Source organism: Tupaia chinensis, unplaced genomic scaffold (genome assembly GCF_000334495.1).
Source record: "Tupaia chinensis unplaced genomic scaffold, TupChi_1.0 Scaffold000315_1, whole genome shotgun sequence".
NCBI lineage: Eukaryota > Metazoa > Chordata > Mammalia > Scandentia > Tupaiidae > Tupaia > Tupaia belangeri.
Window position 1 is genome coordinate 1773045 of NW_006159808.1, and position 19361 is coordinate 1792405.

General features: G+C 36.0%; 1 long non-coding RNA gene across 1 annotated transcript in view; it reads left to right on the top strand.

The window, feature by feature from the left end:
• LOC102473407 (uncharacterized) overlaps positions 1–19361 on the top strand; it is a 119561-nt gene that overhangs the window by 22217 nt on the left and 77983 nt on the right. The window contains exon 2 of the long non-coding RNA XR_003549801.1: positions 3885–3984. This is a non-coding gene — a long non-coding RNA (uncharacterized LOC102473407). The remainder of the gene's footprint in view (positions 1–3884; positions 3985–19361) is intronic.

Sequence of the window (19361 nt, forward strand, 5' to 3'; positions counted from 1 at the left end):
ACCATTAAAAAAATATAGGAAAACAACCACAGGAAGAAAACAAGTGACACACAAGATATTTATTTAGCACTACAGAAAACAGCTGAGAACAAAAAGAGGAACAAGAAAAGACAGGAAGTATATAGAAATTAAAAAATAAAATAAAGGAAAATAAAGGGTACAAAAATTACAGTCAACATAGCCAACATAGCCTGGGGCCAGCACCATAACCTAGTGATTAAGAGAGCCGGCTCCCACATGGCCTACCTCATTGTGAATCCCAGACCTGGTGGCTTGTTAGGTTCAGGACTGGCCGGTGGCGTGGTGGCTAGAAGTGCTAGACTCCCGCGTGGCTGACTGTGTTCGGGTCTCAGACCTGATGGCTTGTTTTATCACCTTCTTTCTCTCTCACTCTGTCCCTCTTTGGTCAAATTGAAATAAATAAATAAATAAACAAATAAAGTTAAATAAAATAATTCTTTAAAAAGTGTTAAAAAAAAAAAAAAAAAGAAAACACACTAGGTTCATGTGCATATTGTGCATACATGCCCCAGATCCTGACAGGGTGGGGAAATAGTGGAGAAAAGATATTGGCATGACCGTGTCCCTTTTGTGGGGAAGTACTTTCACCCTCTTCTCTCTCTTTTTCTGATGAGCACATCAACCTTTGGCTATTATAATAATAAATACACAAATAAATAAAATAGTCTACACATCTTAAACATAAAATAGAGATTGTGGACTATATACAAAAGCAAAAGCAAAATTGTAAATTTTCTAAGACAAAAATCATAATAAAACTGATTATAATAATATCAAATAAAATGGATATTATAACAAATTTTACCAGTACAGAGGGATATAATGTAACAGTAGAACAGACAATACACTAGAAAGGTGTAATAATTATAAATGTATACATATTTAATAACTGAGTAAAAATATCAATGAAACAACAGAAAAAAATTGAAGGGATAAATAAATAATTAAATAATTATATTTGAAGATTTTAATACCCTACTCTCAACTGATAGAAAATTAGCAAAGGTATATTCAAAATAAAACTTAGGAATAAATCTAACAAGATAATACAAAACCTGACCTTTGCCAACTATAAAATATTACTTGGGAAGTTAAATAAGATTTAACTGAATGAAGAGAATTCATAAAAGATTCTTTATTGCTGAAGGATCACTTGCCATTTTTATATTATCTTTGGTAAGAATAATGTATTTTTCCTAACAAGTATGTCTTTGTTTCTTTCAAAGAATTTTTTTTTTTACTTTTTTCCAGTGCTATTCTTTTTAAATTTATTTTATACATTCATTCAGTATACATCACTACAACTTGTAAAGCGAATTTACCGAACATGAATACACTTCACACCAGTCCTGTTGAATATACTGTACTCGTTATCATCAACAGATAATCATTCATTTTGGTGTCCCATAAAGAAATTTTCAATTCCTTCAAAAGTTTAATAACCTTGAATTTCAATTTTTAAATTATTTTACAAATCACTATTTTTCTTAACTATTACAAGAATTAGTACTAAATGAATAAATTTGGATGCATATTTTTCTAGGATATATTGTTGTTTTGCACTGTAAAATAAAATGATTTTGTTGTACAATAAGAATGAGTTAATATTACCAGTAGTTTCTAAAGTAACATTGCCTACTATCTTTAGTTGAGTTTTAGTAATGACGTGAGCTAGTTGATTTCTCCATTGACTTAAAGACAGATAGTAGTCATTTAGCTCTTGATGACATAGAAGACAAATGGTATCAAAGCAGCTATTTACTGTCTGTAAAATAAACAGCAAGTAGTGATGCCACTAAATTTTAACCAGATTTCATTTTTTAACCTAACAAAATTTCATTAAAAGCAGTCACAATTGTTATCATATTATTAGTGGTTTGTTACACAGTAAAATTAGATTATTCCGTGTAATATTGACATAGATAGAAGTGTAATTATCGGTGGTGACTGTCAGTGGTCATGGTAGTTTGTGTCATGACGAATGAACATATACGACCATTCCAGCAAAACGAAGAACTTTAACGATTGCTTTAATGCTACAGAGGGTTATGTTTTGTTTTATATTAGTTCCACCTTTATATTCAACTTACACTACTTACTTATGCTTTACAGTAAACTCACAGACCAACTGAAGAATTTTTTTTGTTTATTTAGAAAAATAAGTCATTTTATTTCTTGTTCAACTATCTCTCTTTTTTTTTTTTTTTTTTTTGAGAGGTTTTTGCTATAGGGTGCATGCACTTACCAGAAAGACAGAGGCAGAGAGACAGAAAGCAAGAACCCCTCCCCTCCCAGGTGGGCATGGCCATGCTGCAATCCCTTCTCTTCCATTCTTCTCCTAGAATCTTGGGCACGCATGCACACACGCCTGGTGTGAGTTTTAGCCCTGGTTCTGGGACTCGAACCATGGTTGACTACATGGGAGTCCAGTGATGTAGCCATTACGCCATCTACTGGTTCCTCAACTATCAATTTTTTAAATTCTCAAATTATTTTCTCAATCTTTAGTTATAGCAGTGAGATATACATCTATTCCATTTTAAAATAAGACAAATTTTATCATCCTTGGGAAATTTGTCCTAGTAAATCTATAAACCATTGATCTTTGGAGTTAACAGAATTATAATAAAATCATGAAGAAATCTAAAATTAGTTTGGCCTTTTCCATAGTAGATGTGCAGTGCTCAATTTACACATCCTTATTTAACAGCTGCATTGATGATTGGTTTAATTCCTGTATGCCTGATTAACTCAATTTACCTTCTACCTTATGGGAAAGAAAGTATCTTTTTACATAATTGTTAATTTAATTAATTTATTGTTATTATTTTTAAAAATTTGCTATAGGGCACGTGTGTTCACCAGAGAGAGAGAGAGAGAGAGGAAAGTGAGAAAGCAAGATGCCAGGTCCAGAACTCAGAACTCAAACTAGGTCAGCCATATAGAAGCCCAGCCCCTTAGCCACCACACTACCTGCTGGCCTCTTAAAGACAGTCTCTACAGGAGAGCGCTTATATTAAACAACACTTGATTTGTTGTTGTTGTTGTTTGTTTTCTTCTCATATGTTATCATATGTCCATGGTTGAAATAATTCTCTGGGAAGATCTTTGTACGTGGTTTTTTTTTCCATTTTTACTTTTTTTATTATTTTATTTTCATTTTGTTGTGATTACTGGGAAAAATGAGATAGAGCTAATTTTTATATATGTAATACAGGACATAAAAATTCTTTTAAGGCTTACAAATGCTTGGGAAGGGAGACCAGCAGTTAACATAATGGCTATGTCACTGGACTCCCATGTAGTCGACTGTGGTTCGAGTCCCGGACCCAGTGGCTTAAACTCACGCCGGGCGCATGTGCGTGTGTGCCCAAGATCCCAAGAGGAGAATGGAGGAGAAGGGATTGCGGCATGGCCATCCCCACTGGGGGATGATTTCTCGCTTTCTGTCTCTCTGGCGAGCACACGCGCCCTATAGCAAAAACCTCTCCAAAAAAAATAAAAAAATAAAAAACCAAGCCAACAAACAAAAAACCCACAAATGCTTAGGAAAGAAACTTGCAAAAAATACTGAAGTGTTTCTTTGTATCTTAATTAGTTATTATTTTCTTTCATTTTTTAAAATTTAGATATTTGATATGGAGGCCCTGAGTCTGTTTTTAGTTCTGTAACTTTCAAAGTGAGCTTCAGTTATTTAGTCTCTTAACATTATTGGCTTCATTTGTTTCTGTATTTATAAGAAGAAAATAATAATATTGCCAATTTCATGAAGTCATTTTGGTTTTACACACATACACACATTTTCTACTAAAGCACCTGGCATTCAGGTAGTATTTAATAAAGTAATTTCCTTTCTTTTTCAGGGCAGTTTGTTGCCAGTAAGGCAGAAATCCAACATTCAGTGGAAGAAGGGACTGTTCAACTTTTCCTTTGCTGCTCAATAGTTTCAGCTCCACACTTCTTGTGAGTAAAACTATGCAATATATCTTGAGTTTCTTTTTAAAATTTGCTGTTTTTTTTTTTTTTTTTTTTAGCAAAAAGTGGTTCAAAGACAGAAGGGCTCCACTTTATTGAATCACTTGTCATAGAATGTGAAGAACTAGGAGCAAGGGATGACCTGTAACCTAGATATTAAGGGAGTTAGATCTCATGTGTTTAACTGCAATTCAAATCCTGGCCCTGGAAACTTGAAAAAAAAAAAAAAGCCAAGTGTGCTTGTGCGCATGCTCCAAACCCCAACAGATGGAGAAATAGAGAAGGGATTGTGACCAGATCATGCCCCGTGGAAGGTGCTTTCTCCTTTTCCCTTTCTCTCTCTCTCTGTCTCTCCCTTTCTCCCTTATGGAAGAATAAAGAAAAGTAAACAAACAAAAAGAATGTGGAGAACTATCCAATAACTTTGGAAGCAACATTTTAAAGAAACAAGATTCATACATAAATTTAAACATGGGAATATTTTAAAAATAGGCATATTTTAAAGAAACTTCCAGAGGGATCGCAGTTGGTGTAATGGCTATGCTGCTGGACTTCCATGTAGTCGACTATAGTTCGAGTCCTGGACCCGGTGGCTTAAACTCACGCCGGGTACGTGTATGTGCATGCCCAAGATCCTGAGAGGAGAATGGAGGAGAAGGGATTGCAGCGTGGCCATCCCCCCCTGGGGGGGGGGATTTCTCACTTTCTGTGTCTCTGTGTCTCTCTGTCTTTCTGGTGAGCACACATGCCCTATAGCAAAAACCTCTCAAAAAAAAAAAAAAAGAAAGAAAGAAACTTCCAGAAATGAAAAACATATGATATATAATTATTACATTTTAACCATATGTTTCCCCCTCAAGTTTACTGAAGTAAAACTGACAATAATTACATATACTGAAGATGTGTAATGTGATGTTTTGGAAAACCTTGTGAAATGACTACTGCGATCAAATTAGTTAACACGTCCTTTCCCTGACGTGGTTACCACTTTTCTCTGTGCTGAGAGCACTTAAGGTCCACTCTGAGGCCCAGCCTTGGGGCACAGAAAGCAGAGGTACTGTTGTGTGATTCTGGACACCCTGTGGCGAGGTTCAAGGTTCATATCCTGGGACTTCTTCCACATGCCGGGTGCACTGGTTGTCCTGGCTGGCTTCAGACTGAAGACCTGTTGAGTTGCTCTCTCTCGGAACAAGTCAGTAAATTTAAAAAGAAAATCTCATCTCTTAGCAAATTTCAGGTATACAATCCATTGTTATTAATGTGGTAGGTTAGATCTCCAGAACTTACTCATCTTGTAACTGAAAGTTTGTACCCTTTCACCCAAATCCCTCACTCCCCCTCCCTGACCCCTTGGCAACCTCTCTCTGTCTCTGGACTCCTCATGGAAGTGAGAGCATGCCCTCTTTATCTTTCTGTGTCTGGCTTAGATCACTTAATATAATGTCCTGTAGGTTCAGCATTTTTAAATCAGAATACGTCTCCTCCAATGCTAAAGAAAATCCTTCCTAAAGGAAAAAGGCATGCAGTTAAGAAAAATTGCTTTCCTGCTCAAATAGTCTTCATATATTTTCATTTTAATTATCCAAATTTAGATTCTGAGAGTTTCCTGAAAACATACCAGTTTTTCATGCAGAGCCATCTTCTTACCTTTGGAATGTTATTAGAAAAGAGTTTGGATATTTAAAAACACCTGAGATTTTAGACTTCTATACTTATTGATTAAAATCAATGTCTTTGTTGATTACTTTGTTCAGAGGATTCCCTGTCACCTCTCCCCTACATTCCTAGTATGACAGATTTTCCTTTATGACTCCATCTTCTGTTTGAAGATTTTTTTTTTTCTTAAGTCCTGCTCCCTCTGCATGAAAGAGTAGTCTCACTTGGCCTTGAAGATGCTGACTTAGAGAGCGATGGATAAACCATGTATTTCTTCGCTGCTGGCCCGCCGTAATCACTCAACCCAAGTGAGGCAGATAAAGGGTTAGTGTGGCATCCTGGGAATAGCCGTCGCTTTGAAATGTCAAGCTGCAGGCAGTAGAGAGAGCAAGAGGCAGTTCATACAGCTTCTCCCAGTATCTGTTTTCAGAGCGATGGGTAGTAAGATGAGGGGGAAAGTAACACCACCTCATTCCAAGTTTCCTTTTCTCTGATTTTAATTTAAAAGACATGAATGAGACTCGTGATAAGGAAAGGTGCAGGAGTCTCTATTGTGAACGTGTTCATACTGAGCCTACATTATTGTCAAATCGGAAATTCCTTCCAGAGTAAAAGCAGTTTATGTTTAAGTCTTAAAGACAAGAATTGTAAGAATGATGTGGTATAGTGAGAATCACATGGCGTAGAAATCCGTGATTAATCGCGTTATCATATTAATTAAAGTATTATATTACATGAAAGTATGACATGAAAATATTAATTCAATTCAGAATCAATTCAGATCACCAGCTTCATCACAAATCTGATTCTGGACACTTCACAACAATGCTGGCCTGAGGATCCGTTTCTTCCACTGTAGAAATGGGACACTGCCTACTTTGTGGAGATATTGGGGGAGCTGTGTAAGGAAGATCACGTAACAGCACCCAGCATGGTACCTGGCAGTCCAGGCCAGCAGGGAGATCCATGGACGTTCTTGTTTATAATAACATTCCCCTTTAACCACAAAAATGTAATAATAATTGAACTTTGATACTAAGAAACTCAGAATTCAGTGAGGCTTTGAATTAAATACTACCCAGAGGATAGCTAATATCCCCATTCGATCACTTTGAAAAACTGTTAATAAAAACCAAAGTAAAGAAAGATAGTATTCAGTCAAAGAATAATAAGAAAACAAAGAAGGAAACAAAGAAAAAGAAACCAAATCTCTGTCCATGGTCCCGATTCCTAATGCCCCTTCCAAAGTTGGGTGAAGTCAGTAACTGATGTAAGAAAAATTAACCCACATATTGCTGAGACTGAAAACTCAGATTTTCCCAAGTCTAGAAAAATGGTTGTGTATAGATGTTATAGCCGGACATGGAATCACTTCAGTTAGGAGAAAAGATATTTGTAATTGTTATGGAGTGTTGTAGCAATATATATACCTACCTGATAACACTAGTGTTTCCAGGGTGGCTACATAATATAATAGCTCAGTTCAAAATCAGGGAAACAAAAGTGCTGTCAACAAAATGCTAATACACGCTTTTTCCCTTAGAGAGATTTTGTTACCTATAAATGTAATTGGAGCATAACCACACATAAGTAATGACAAAAATACATATTGTAAAAATAATATTTTCATGTCATACTTTCATGTAATATAATACTTTATTAATATGATAACTCAATTAATCATAAGATTTTTCCAGTTTGCATTTCTGAAAATGCATTTACAGTGGCATGAAAATTTAGACTGAACAAATTCGTTTTCAATTCATGTAATTGAACATAATATAATATACTTTTGGTAAATGCTGGATAACAAATACTTTTTGATAATTTTTAACTTTGAAAAAGAACTTTCTAGTGTTGCTACTATTACTAAAACTGCATAGAGTGGTTTTTTTCATTGTTCATTAAAATAATGGGATAATTTCTGGTAGTATTATTTTAAAATATAAATTGTAATACATTTAGAGTTGATTCTCACGGAATAATTTTTCTTAAGAAGATATAAGTCTTCCTATGAATTAGTTTCTTATAATTCTAGATTTAATTTTATGTGTAAATTTATATAATGGCATTTTAATGTTTCTCCTGACATTTCTTAAAACTTTTAGAGGCTGTATAGGAAATTCAAAGTAGTTTCATAATTTATGTATTACTTAAAATGCTTTTTTTATTCTATAGCTGTAATTTTAATTTTGAAGAAAAATCATTTTGAAATTATTTTTCTCATTAATAATTAGTTCATCTGAAGTATCATGTGAAGATAGTACTCTTTTTCATCTTATATAGTAATCTTCAAAATTAATTTCTATTTCTAAGCCTTTAGATATTGCTTTGCAATGCTGCACAGTTTTCCAAACTAGAGATTCTGAATGCTTTGGTGTGTTCTAACTCTTTAATATATTTTATTGCAATATCTGTATGTAAGCTTTTAATTTTATAATAATTTACTGCTTAAACACTGGCTGTTTCTGTCTCTGTGCTCAGACCAGAGTTACTATTTGTGCAGAAGCTGCAGGGTAGGCTTCGGGGACGGCTGTACGAATTAGCATTGGGATTCCAGAACCATGCCAGGCAGTCCCTTCTTGTCTTTCATGGTGGCTATGGCTGCTGCTTCCCACCATCACTGATACCTCCAGTCTGGGCCCAGGTCCTGGTCTGGGTGTTCAGGACCTCATAACTCCCCAGACTACACTAAGTTGACATTTCCATGATGGACGACTCCGCGAATTATTGAGGACTTGCCCTGCCACCTTAGGACTTCACTGCTCAGGTGCAAGGCCAGTAACCTACTGGATTTCACTTGCAAAACAAGTTGAAAGATAAAAATCAATGTTTTCAAGTGACAGCAGAATGTTAAACCAAGCATGGGACCCTCCGAGAGTGGGGCCTTGCGTGCCAGCGCAGGCTGTACGCTCATGAAGTTGATTTGGCATGCATCATGATGTTTTTGTAAAATTTGAAAAAGATTATAGGGAAAGCAGAAATGGCAGATGGCTTATATTGCTACTAGGACTGTTTTGCAACTTCTCATTAAAATAGTTATGAACACACACAGAAATGAAACTTCAAAATACCAGAGGTAATGATGAGTAATCGGAGCCCGTATGACAATTATTTGGGAGGGATAATAATTATTAAGGGGGGGGGTGATGAGCATTTTCTATAAAGTTGCTGCAAAAGGAGATAAATAGAAATAAAAATTATTGTTGCTTTTCCTAGTTTAGGTGTGTGGTCTATATCAAAGAGGACATTATTGAGTGTAAACTGTTGAGGTGGCCTTTCTTGTACTTGCATTGTGTTATTTAGTAATCACTGGTAGAGCCTCCAAAACTGAATAGGGTTCAAATAGCTATAATAAAGATGAGAAAGTCAGGCCGGATGATGACGGGACCCAGCAATGACTTGTCCAGCCTTCTTCAAAGCTGGCATTTATTGAGCTCTCACTATGTACCAAGCATGGTTTTAAGCATGGTGCATATTTTATCTCAGTGCTTCTCAAAATTTTGAAGTCAGGATTCCTGTATATTCTTAAAAACTCATTGAGTATATAGATAAGTGAGTGGGACAAACTAGAAAAGCCCATATGATCGTATATTATTGTCAAGAATATCAATATAAACTCATGTTTAGCTTAGTATAGATATAGATGGAAAGATATTACACAATTAGAGATATACAAACTGGCTAGTATACATTACATGTATTACCTAGATCTGTGTTCTGAGAGGACCTAAAACAATGGCAGTCCTATAGTAACTAGCACCACAGGCCGCAGATCTTGATTTCTAAATACCATTTTCCAATTAAAGGACAAAGGACTTCTCAGAGAAATGGCAGATCCTAGGACCTGGGCAGAAGATATACAAGATGAGCCTGAAGTTGAAAGAAAATAAATGAAAAAAAAAAAAGGAATAGGGCAGGTTCAGTCAGGAGGACACAGGAGCTGTCTTGGCAAGGACTCTCGAATGACAGAATTGGGAAAAACTGAGTGAAAAATAGATTAAAAAGTACTATATTATCAGCCAAAGTATCAGCCAAAGTATATAACAAATATGCATGGCTTCATATTAATAAAACATATTATTAAATATATAAATAAGGGAGAAGAAACACATTTTCTTACAAAAGAATTCTGATTAACTTGTGTATATTAGCCCTGTTCTAAGAAGTAGAGCTTAATAGTTCTTTCCCCTACCCCTTTGGTATGTGCTGGTCTTACTGAATTGCCTTAAAAAATAAAATATAGAAAGAGGGGAAAGCAAAGTTATAGTACATGATCCTGACAAATGCTACCTTGACCACAATGGTGATAAGCCATGTTGGTAATATGCATTTTTGATATAGTGTGTTGAGAATGGCATATTACCTCTGTAGTCTTCCTTCCCCAAATCTATAGCCCAACCTAATCATAAGGAAGATATCAAGCCCAACCATGGAAGTGCAAGCAGTAGGGTGCTGTTGTGCAATGCTGAAGTCACAAGGGAGGCCAGAGTTTGGATCCCAGATTACCTGAACATATTAGTTCAACTGTGCTTGCCTGTGATCCTGGCTAGCTGAGAGGAGAATCATGGTGTGGCAAGGCTCTACCAAGGTATATTTCTCTGTGGATCATCCTATCTGTGTCACTCCTAAAGGAAATTTTAAAAGTAATAAATTTTTAAAAAATAAAAAAGACATCAGGCAAACCCCAATTAAGAAATATTTTTTAAAATAACTGACCAATTCTTCTCATACTACCAATGTCTTGATAGACGAAGAATGACTGAGAAACTATTACAGAACAGATGGCACTGGGGAGACATGCCAATTGTTAGTTCAGTGTTGTACCCTGGAGTGGATCATGGAACAGAAAGAACGTTAATGGGAAAGCTGGTGAAACCAAATGAAGTCTGCAGTTTAGTTAATAGTAATGGTTCAATGTTGGTTTCTTTTTGTCCAGTGTTATATGCCAATGTAATATATTACCAATAGAGAAAATTGAGCAAGAAATATATGGGACTTGACTATCTTTATAATATTTTTGTAAGTCAAAATTATTTCAAAATAAAAAAAGATATTTCAAAATCCATTGCATATACCAAAAAGATTTTATTTATGGGGATTATATTTAAACATTTCCATTTAGATATTTAAATGAAATTAGTTTCTTTATATACAATAGGAAAAACTCATTGTATTATATAAGAAACCTGAAAAATTTTATGAAAAATAATTATATTTTCCATTTAAAATAGTCTTTTTTATGTCATTTTCTTCCATACATTCAATCACATTATTAAAAAAAAAAATGAGGCTGTGCCTTTTGGGGGGGGGTGATTTGATCATGAGAATTCTGGCACTATTGTCCTTATTAGGACCCTGACTATTAATCAAGAGGGCAAAAGATAACAAGTATTGGTGAGGGTGTAAAAAATAAAAAATGAAACCTTTGTAAAAAAATTATATTTTCAAAAAAAAAAGAATAGTAAAGACTGACATTCATTTATATATATTTTGCAAATTATTTTAATGTTTGTCTTATGTAAGAGAGCTAGATATTCATACCCCCCTCTTACATTCCATTTTTCTTATAATTTCAAGTCAGATAGTCTCTGGAAATGTCCATTCTATGTTTGTTAGATAATGAGAATAAGTTGCAAATAATGTCTTAATATTTCTAGGAAAATAGTTATGATTTTGTGAATCCACTGAGATGGTCAGCATCTCCATGATTTGAGGCCAGCAGGTAGCATGGTGGTTGGGGTGTTAGACTCCCACATGGTCAACTGTGGTTCGAGTACTGGACTTGTCAGCTTGACTTTGCTTCTTTCTCATGGTGGGTGCACATGATGTATAGAAAATTTTAAATAATAATAATAATGAATAAAATTTTTTTTAAAAAAAGGGAGAAAGAAACCCAGGAGTCTTTGGATCAGCTTTTGGAAAGTTGCTGTCTTAAACTTTTGAATCTTCATTTTTCAGATGAAGAAATATCTCTCACTCCCTCCTTTTTCCTCTTCCTATCTTCTTTCCTTCCTCCTTTTTGCTCCCCTTCCTTAATGCTCTGTGTTCTTCTTTCATTCCCTCTTCACTTCCTATCTCCCTCTGTTCCTTCCTCCCCCTCCGTCCCTGTTCTTTGCCGTCGTTTTTCTTTTTCCTCCCCTTCTCTCTTTCTTTTCTTCCTGTCTCTCTTCTTTCCTTCCTTTCTTCCTTGTCGTAAGGACATTTCTTTCTTTCTGTTCACTAATGGTATTTTTAATACCCAATCAATCAGATCTTAGCCTAATTTCATCTCTCAGTATAAGTAATCAGAAACCCCCCCCACACACACACACATGCTCACCACGTAAAAACCAAAATATAAACCAAGAGAAGTTACTGTTACTAAGGAGATAAGGAGATCCTCGGGGGAGGGGATATATATATAAAAAGAAAAGATAAAAACTATACATAGACTGTAATTTATTTAATTTAGTGCATAAAGCAAGATAAACATCCAAGTATCTAAGTTGAGAAAACAAGTTACTTACAAAGCTATGTAAAAATAAAGTCTCCTCTTAGAAGTCACATATAAAAATGAATGACATATAAAATCATTTTTAGAGAGGCTCAGGGAAGGGCTGAACATAAAATTCTGTACCCAGCCAGATTGCTGTTAATAACTATACAAAGTTTGCATAAAAATGTTTTCAAATATCATAAAGCACAGAATACATAGTCCTTGCATTTTTTTTTTCTCAATAAAATACTAGAAGATGTATCCTAGCCTACAGGTGATCAGTAAAAACTAAGGACACAAGAGACCAGGAACTCTGTAGAAGAAGAATTGTTGGTGAGTGCTGTTACTGGTTAGCCACTTAGATATAAATCCAAATAACTGCTGTACCTCTGGTTATAAAATTAATGCAAAAGCCCAGAGTAAGTATTTAAATACAGTTATATCTCTTAGATTATACTAATATAATTAATATAATCATCATCATAATTTAGATTTATTTTCCCAGAGCACATTAAGAAAGCCTGAGAATTCAGGGAGAGTAAGGAGTATTAATTCTTTCTTTTCTATTGTAGACGGCTAGAGAGGCATAAAGTTATTTTCCAAAATACGACAAAAGATAAAACAGATTGAACCTATCTCACATGACAAAATACAAAACAAAGACAACATTAAAAACATCAGTATAAATAATAACTCTAGAAATAATACTCAGGACATCATTTTGGTATTTTTAGGAATTAATTTAAACAATAATTGCTATAATAAATCAAATAATAGGGTTTGCTTTGAAAAAGACAGAAGAAAATCTCTGGAACCTTAATTTCAGAAACAGAGTGAAAGTTTAAATACAATTGAGTCATTTGAGAGATTTTTATTGAAGAACACTGCATACTCATTGAGATCAAAAGCAAAACCATGGATGCAGTGATCATAAGAAACATCATTCTATTGATCCCAAATTTTCCTGCTAATTTTTCATGAATCATTTACATTTTTTAAATTTTCTGAGTTCTTATTCACATTTAATTGCACAACTCTATAGCCCACAATATGGTTTTTCATAGTTTGCATGTAGTACATGGCAGTCAAATCAAGAATATTACCATATACCTCATTTTCAATGGAGAACTTTATATCCCTATACCTCTTAAGTGTTGTTTTTCCTGAGCCCTTCCCACTCACCATTTACAATCCACCCCCCTTCCACACAGTCTCTGGTATTTACACTTGTCCTCTCTACTATTATATCTTTGTATCTTAAAATTTCTGCCATAGAGTGCAGACATTTAGTATTTATTGAGCAGAGATATACAGTATGTATCTTTCATAATCTGTCTTACTTTGCCTGGTATTAAATCTTCTATATTCATCCATTTGTATCAAATGATAGGATCTCATTGTTCCTTAGGGCTAAGTAATATTCCGTAGTGTACATGTGCCATATTTGTTCAATCTAGTCATCAGTTCTTGGGCACTTAGGATATTTCTATGTCTTAGCAATTGTGAATAGTACTGCAATAAACATGGATGTGCAAGTGTCTTTCTAACTGAATATTTTCCTAACTTCAGGGTAAATATCAAAGAGTGAGATTACTGGGTCATATGGCACTTCCATTCATAGATTTTTTTGAGGAGACTCTATAGTGCTTTCTACAGTGGTTGTACCAATGTACATTCCCACCAGCAATGTAGGAAGGCTTAGTTTCCTTTCAGCACAGCCTCACCAGTGTTTTCATTCTTTATTTTCTTGATCAAAGTCATTCTTTCTGGGATTATGTAGTATCTCATTGTGAGTTTGATTTGCTTGTCATTATGAAGAGAAAAAGAGAAATGTGAACATTTTTTCATATGCATTTTGACCATTTGTATGTCTTCCTTAGATAATTATCTGCTCAACTCATCGGTTTTGTTTGTTTGTTTGCCTTTATTTTATTTTATTTTATTTTTTTTGAGAGAGATTTTTACTATATGGTGCATGTGCTTGGCAGAGAGACAGAGCGACAGAAAGCAAGAAATCACTCTCCCCCGGAGGGGATGGCCACACAGCAATTCCTTCTACTCCAATATCTTCTTGGGATTTGAGGCATGCACATGTGCCTGGTGTGAGTTTTAAGTACCAGGTCCAGGACTCAAACTGTGGTTGACTATGTGGGAGTCTGGCGATGTAGCCATTACACCATCTACTGGTTCCTCATTAGTCTATTTTTAAATTAGATTATTTGCTTTTTGTGGGTGAACTGCTTGAGTCCACTGTCTATTCTTGTTATCAATCTCTTATCTGAAGCGTGAAGTGTATATATTTTCTCCCAATTTGAGAGTCATCTCTTCACTTTAATTATTTGGTCATTGAAAAAGTCATGGTGTATTTGCTTCTATGCAAAAATGCATCATGACTTTTCTGGTGACCTAATGTCATTGCCTTTGCTGTGCAGAAACTTTTGAGCTTGATGTAATCCCACTTTTCTATTTTTAGGATTGTTGCCTGCCCTTTAGAGTCTTCTTTGAGAAATCTTTGCCCACTCCAATGTCTTCAAATGCTTCCCTTGTGTTTTCCAAAAGTAGCTTTATATTAATAGTTTGAGGCTTTATGTTTATATCTTTGATCCATTTTATGTTTATTTTTGTTACTGGTGAGAGAGGTCCAGTTTCATTTTTCTGTGGTCGATATCCAGTTCTCCCAGCCACATTTGCTGAAGAGACTTCCTTTCCCCTACTGGGTTGCTTTGTGTCCTTTGTCAAAAATTAGCTGGTTGTCTGTTTAGGATTTATTTTTGCATTCTCTATCCTGTTACATTGTTCTTTGTGTCTGTTTTTGTGCCAGTATTATGCTGTTTGGGTTATCTAAGTGGTGTGGCATATTTTGATGTTGAGTAATGAGGTATCTCTTCTTTTTGCACAGTATTGCATTGGCAATATAGGGCCTTTTATGATTAAAGACAGATATTATGAGTATTTTTCTATTTATGTGAAGAATGTCACTGGTAAACTGATTGAAATTGTAAATTAATTTTTGTAGAATTGACATGTTGATTATATTGATCCTCCAATTCAGAAACATGGGATATCTTTCCCATCTTGTATATTGTTCTTTTTTCAGTTTTCATTGTTTGTCTTGTGGATGTCTTTCAATTCTTTGGTTAGGTTTATACCTAAGATTGTTTGTTTCTTTGTTTTGTATGTGTAAATGGGATTACTTTGATCAATTCTAACTCAGTCTGTTCATTGTTGGTGTATAAAAACGCTATTGACTGGCACTTTTCATCTTTAACTAAAATATGTCACAATGAGCCGGCCTTGTGATACCGTGGTTAAGGGAGTCTGACTCCACGTGGCCAACCACACTGTTCAAGTTCTGGCCCTAGAAGCTTGAAAACCATACAGGGCATCTGTGCATGCATGTCTAGAATCCTGGCAGGATATAGAAATGGAGGAGAAGGACTGCGACACAACCGTGTACCGGCTGAACTGCAACTGGAACATGTCGCAAGCTTCCCGTTTTAGCAGTCATCTTAGCCTAGCACCTAGCTTCAATTTTTAACTGGAAAGGCTGTCTGGAGTCAAACAAGACACGTGCTGTGCTGTCTTCCAATGGCTGTCAATAACACAAGAGAAAATAGAGGTCTCCCGTGAGTCTTCACGGACTTCTCCCGAGTCTGTGAGAATCAGAAGACAGAGCTGTGCTCTAAAGCAGAAAATACTGATGTGTTTCAGGAGATTTCGAAAGAAGCAAGAGACTCTGACAAAAATAAACTCAGCATGTAGGGCGATGTCACAGGCTTAGCTTCCTTGTGCAGAGACCTGAAGAGATGAGTAAAAAGGAGTGGAATTAAAACAAGGCACACCCAAGAACAAACGAGCACATTCACAGTTTTGTCTATAGTCAGTTTTAGTTGGATTTGAAAGGCAAGAACTCCTTACGTGTTAAAAAAAATGTTTATACTATGAAAAAAATCTTCCTGCAAGAGATGATTTCTGTCCTAAGTAAGGATATTGTCTAAAATGGAGTTTTCTCTAACATAGTCCTTTGCATATTAGTATAACAAAATATCCTGTTAAATACAAGGGGTCATACTGTGATTTTTCTAGGCTATACACATCATGAAACCCTTTGAGAGTTTCAGAATACTTTTTAACATTTCACGATGCTGAGAAGTTATCTCTTTTGCATTATGTGGCCCGGTGTTCCTTGCCTTGCCCATCCACAGGAAGCCATCCCATTCTAGCTCATGATCTCTCCTCTCCATCCCATTCTGGGCAATGCTAGTCTAAGATTATGAACAATTTTAGCTATCAGAAAGAACTCTTTTTTTTTGCCATAGGGTTTGTGTGTTCACTGGAGAGAGTCAGAGAGAGACAGAGTGAGAGGGAAAGTGAGAAATCACCCCCCAGGGCAGATGGCCATGCTGCGATCCCTTCTCCTTCATTTTCCTCCTTGGATTTTGGGCACATGTACACATGTTCCCAGTGTGATTTTCAAGTCGCCAGGTCTGGGACTTGAACCATGCTTGGCCGTGTGGGAGTCCAGTGCCTTAACTATCACACCATCTGCTGGCCCCTATCAGAACTTTTTTTAATCCACCTTTTTTATTCATATTTAAAATATAGAATAACACAGGTCAGCCAAAGCCTAGTGATTATGTGAGCTGGATAACACATGGTTGACCGTGTGGTTCAAATCCTGGACCAGATAGCTTGAAAAATACACTGAGGAAATGTTTATGTTTGTCCAAAATCCTGAAAGAAGTGAGAGATGGAGAAGGGATTGCAAAGTAAGCACTCCCCATGGGGATGCTTTCTGAATGTCTGCCTCTCTGTCTCACTCCAGTGAGCACGGTCACTCTCTGGAAAGTTAAAATAGAAAAAACAAAACGGAACAAACCATACACAAGCTATATATTATAATTACTTATAAGTATGAAAGGATTCAAATATCTTAATGACAAGACTGAACTTAGCTGTGGAACACAGGGTGAGCAGATCAATGAGTTAATTTAGAATTCAAAAATTGCTTTGGGTGTAAATTTGATCCACATGAGATAAGGTAAAAATGACCTTACAAATGAAAATACTCATCCTAACACTTCTGAAAATACTCTCTCTAAACTCCGTGACAATGAAACATGTTAGAAAAGGATGCTTTTCTTTCAAGAATGGCAAAAAAAAAAAAAAAGATTGGAAGCTAAACATAAGTAAAATTGCTGGAAATGCTACCACCCCTAGTGAGGAACTTTCTTTTCCAAACTGTGTGGCTGGAATCATAAAGCTCCACTAAATTGCACAGCAATTCTGTCACTGTATTGACATGAAAAGGGTAGAAAAAGAAAACCAACAATGGTGGTGCATAGCAACGCTAAGAGATGAAAAAAAAAAAAAAAAGTCTAGGAGGATAATTGCAAGATCTCTAGCTACCAGCTTTCTGTTGAAAAGTCCTCCAACTCATGATTCCTACTGAATCCAGAATAACCTTTAATACCCAGGGGAAAAAATGCAGAAGGACAGAAATTTGAAAAGCTCTCCAACTCCCTAACTTCTGTAAATCCTACATTAATGTCACTGGAACCTCCTACAGTTGCTATAAATACCAGGGGCCTCATTCTCTCCTAGCGGTCCAAATCCTGATTGTGCTTTCTCTACACCTCATACATGACAGAAAGAATTCCAGCAAGCATTCTGGCTGTCTTGTAAAACTGTGACATAGGCGGGGGGCGGGGGGCGATGTGAAGTCATCTCAGAATCGAAGATGTCAGAACTATAGCAACTGGGCGATTGCCTGACCCATTCCGGAGAAATGCTGGTAGAGATAAAAAGTACAGATCACCTTGTGACAGGGATGGGAATAGGTGGGAGATGTGAAAATTCAACTGCTACCCAGATATCCATGTGAATACTATAGTGAGGAAATTACTGTATTTTTCCATGTACTTCACCTAAAGAAAGACCATCAACCGGTAGCAAGACTACTGTGTAGTTGATGGTCATGTGTTCTTTTTTTTTTTAAGTGTATATTTATTCAATGAGTGAGAGAGACAGAGACAGACAGACAGACAGACAGACAGATAGCATCCCAGCAGGGTCCTGACATGCAATTCATCTCCAGCTTCAGCTAGCCAGGATCATGGGCACGTGTGTCTGGTGTCCTCAGGGCGGTCTCTAGATGTGGACCAGGAGTCTTCCCACGTGGTCTGCCTTGGAGAGTCACGGTTTGCTGCTACATCACCATCAGGAAAACGAGGAGGTCAACATTAATATATAGGAAAAAGATGGATTTTCTTTGTCTTTCTTCTCTCTCTTTCTCCTTTTCTTTCTTTCTGTCATTCTTTTTTTCTCATGCTCTCAAAGGATGTATACATGTGCCACAGAAAAACAGGGGCAGAGAGAGAGAACTCCCAATGGGATGTGGTTCCACTCTAGTCCCTTCTCCTCCATTTCTCCATCCTGTGGAGATTTTCAGCACACATTCCTGGTGTGCTTTTCAAGCTGCTGGGGACCAGATTTGAACAGCAGTTGGCTGTGTGGGATCTGGTTCCCTTAACCACGAGGCTATATAGTCAGTTTAAGGTGGGTTTTCTAGAGGCCAATTTTGTCATTTTAATTTTATCAATTCTGCTACATATTGTAAAATGTAAATTAGGAAAAGCCACTAATTGGCTTTTTGGTAAAGGATTAGCCCCCAAATAGTTCTATCCTTTGTAGAAAATACCCTCTGCAACAGGATAGACCTGAATTTAACAAAGCTTTGAGACACCTTCAGTTCCCTGTAGCGAGTTTATACAGAACAGCAGCCTGTCAGGTCTTGAAGGTTTTGGTGCCCTAGATCAGGTTTTCTTCTTATCAGATCATATACTCAATGGACCTTAAAATACTTAAATCTCTTGGAAACCACTCCTCAGATCCTTGCCATCTGTCACATTTCAAATCCCTATAGTCATCAGCCATCCACATGTAAATAATTTACTTTTAAATACTCATTTTTTACCTCTTTTTTCATTCTATCTTTTCTTATCATAGAGGATTAATTTGGATTGCTTCAGTTCACTTAATTCTCAGTGCCACTCCCACATGGTACATATATCCAGTTTTCTTACTGTTGGATGCTGTCTTTTTTCTTTTCAAAAATAATCTGAAATTTTACCTCATTGTCATCAATTTCTTCTTTCTCAAGAGGTATCTACCTGAATTTTCCTTGTCTTCCCAAACTAAATGAAAGCATGATCTGTTTCCTTTTTTTTTT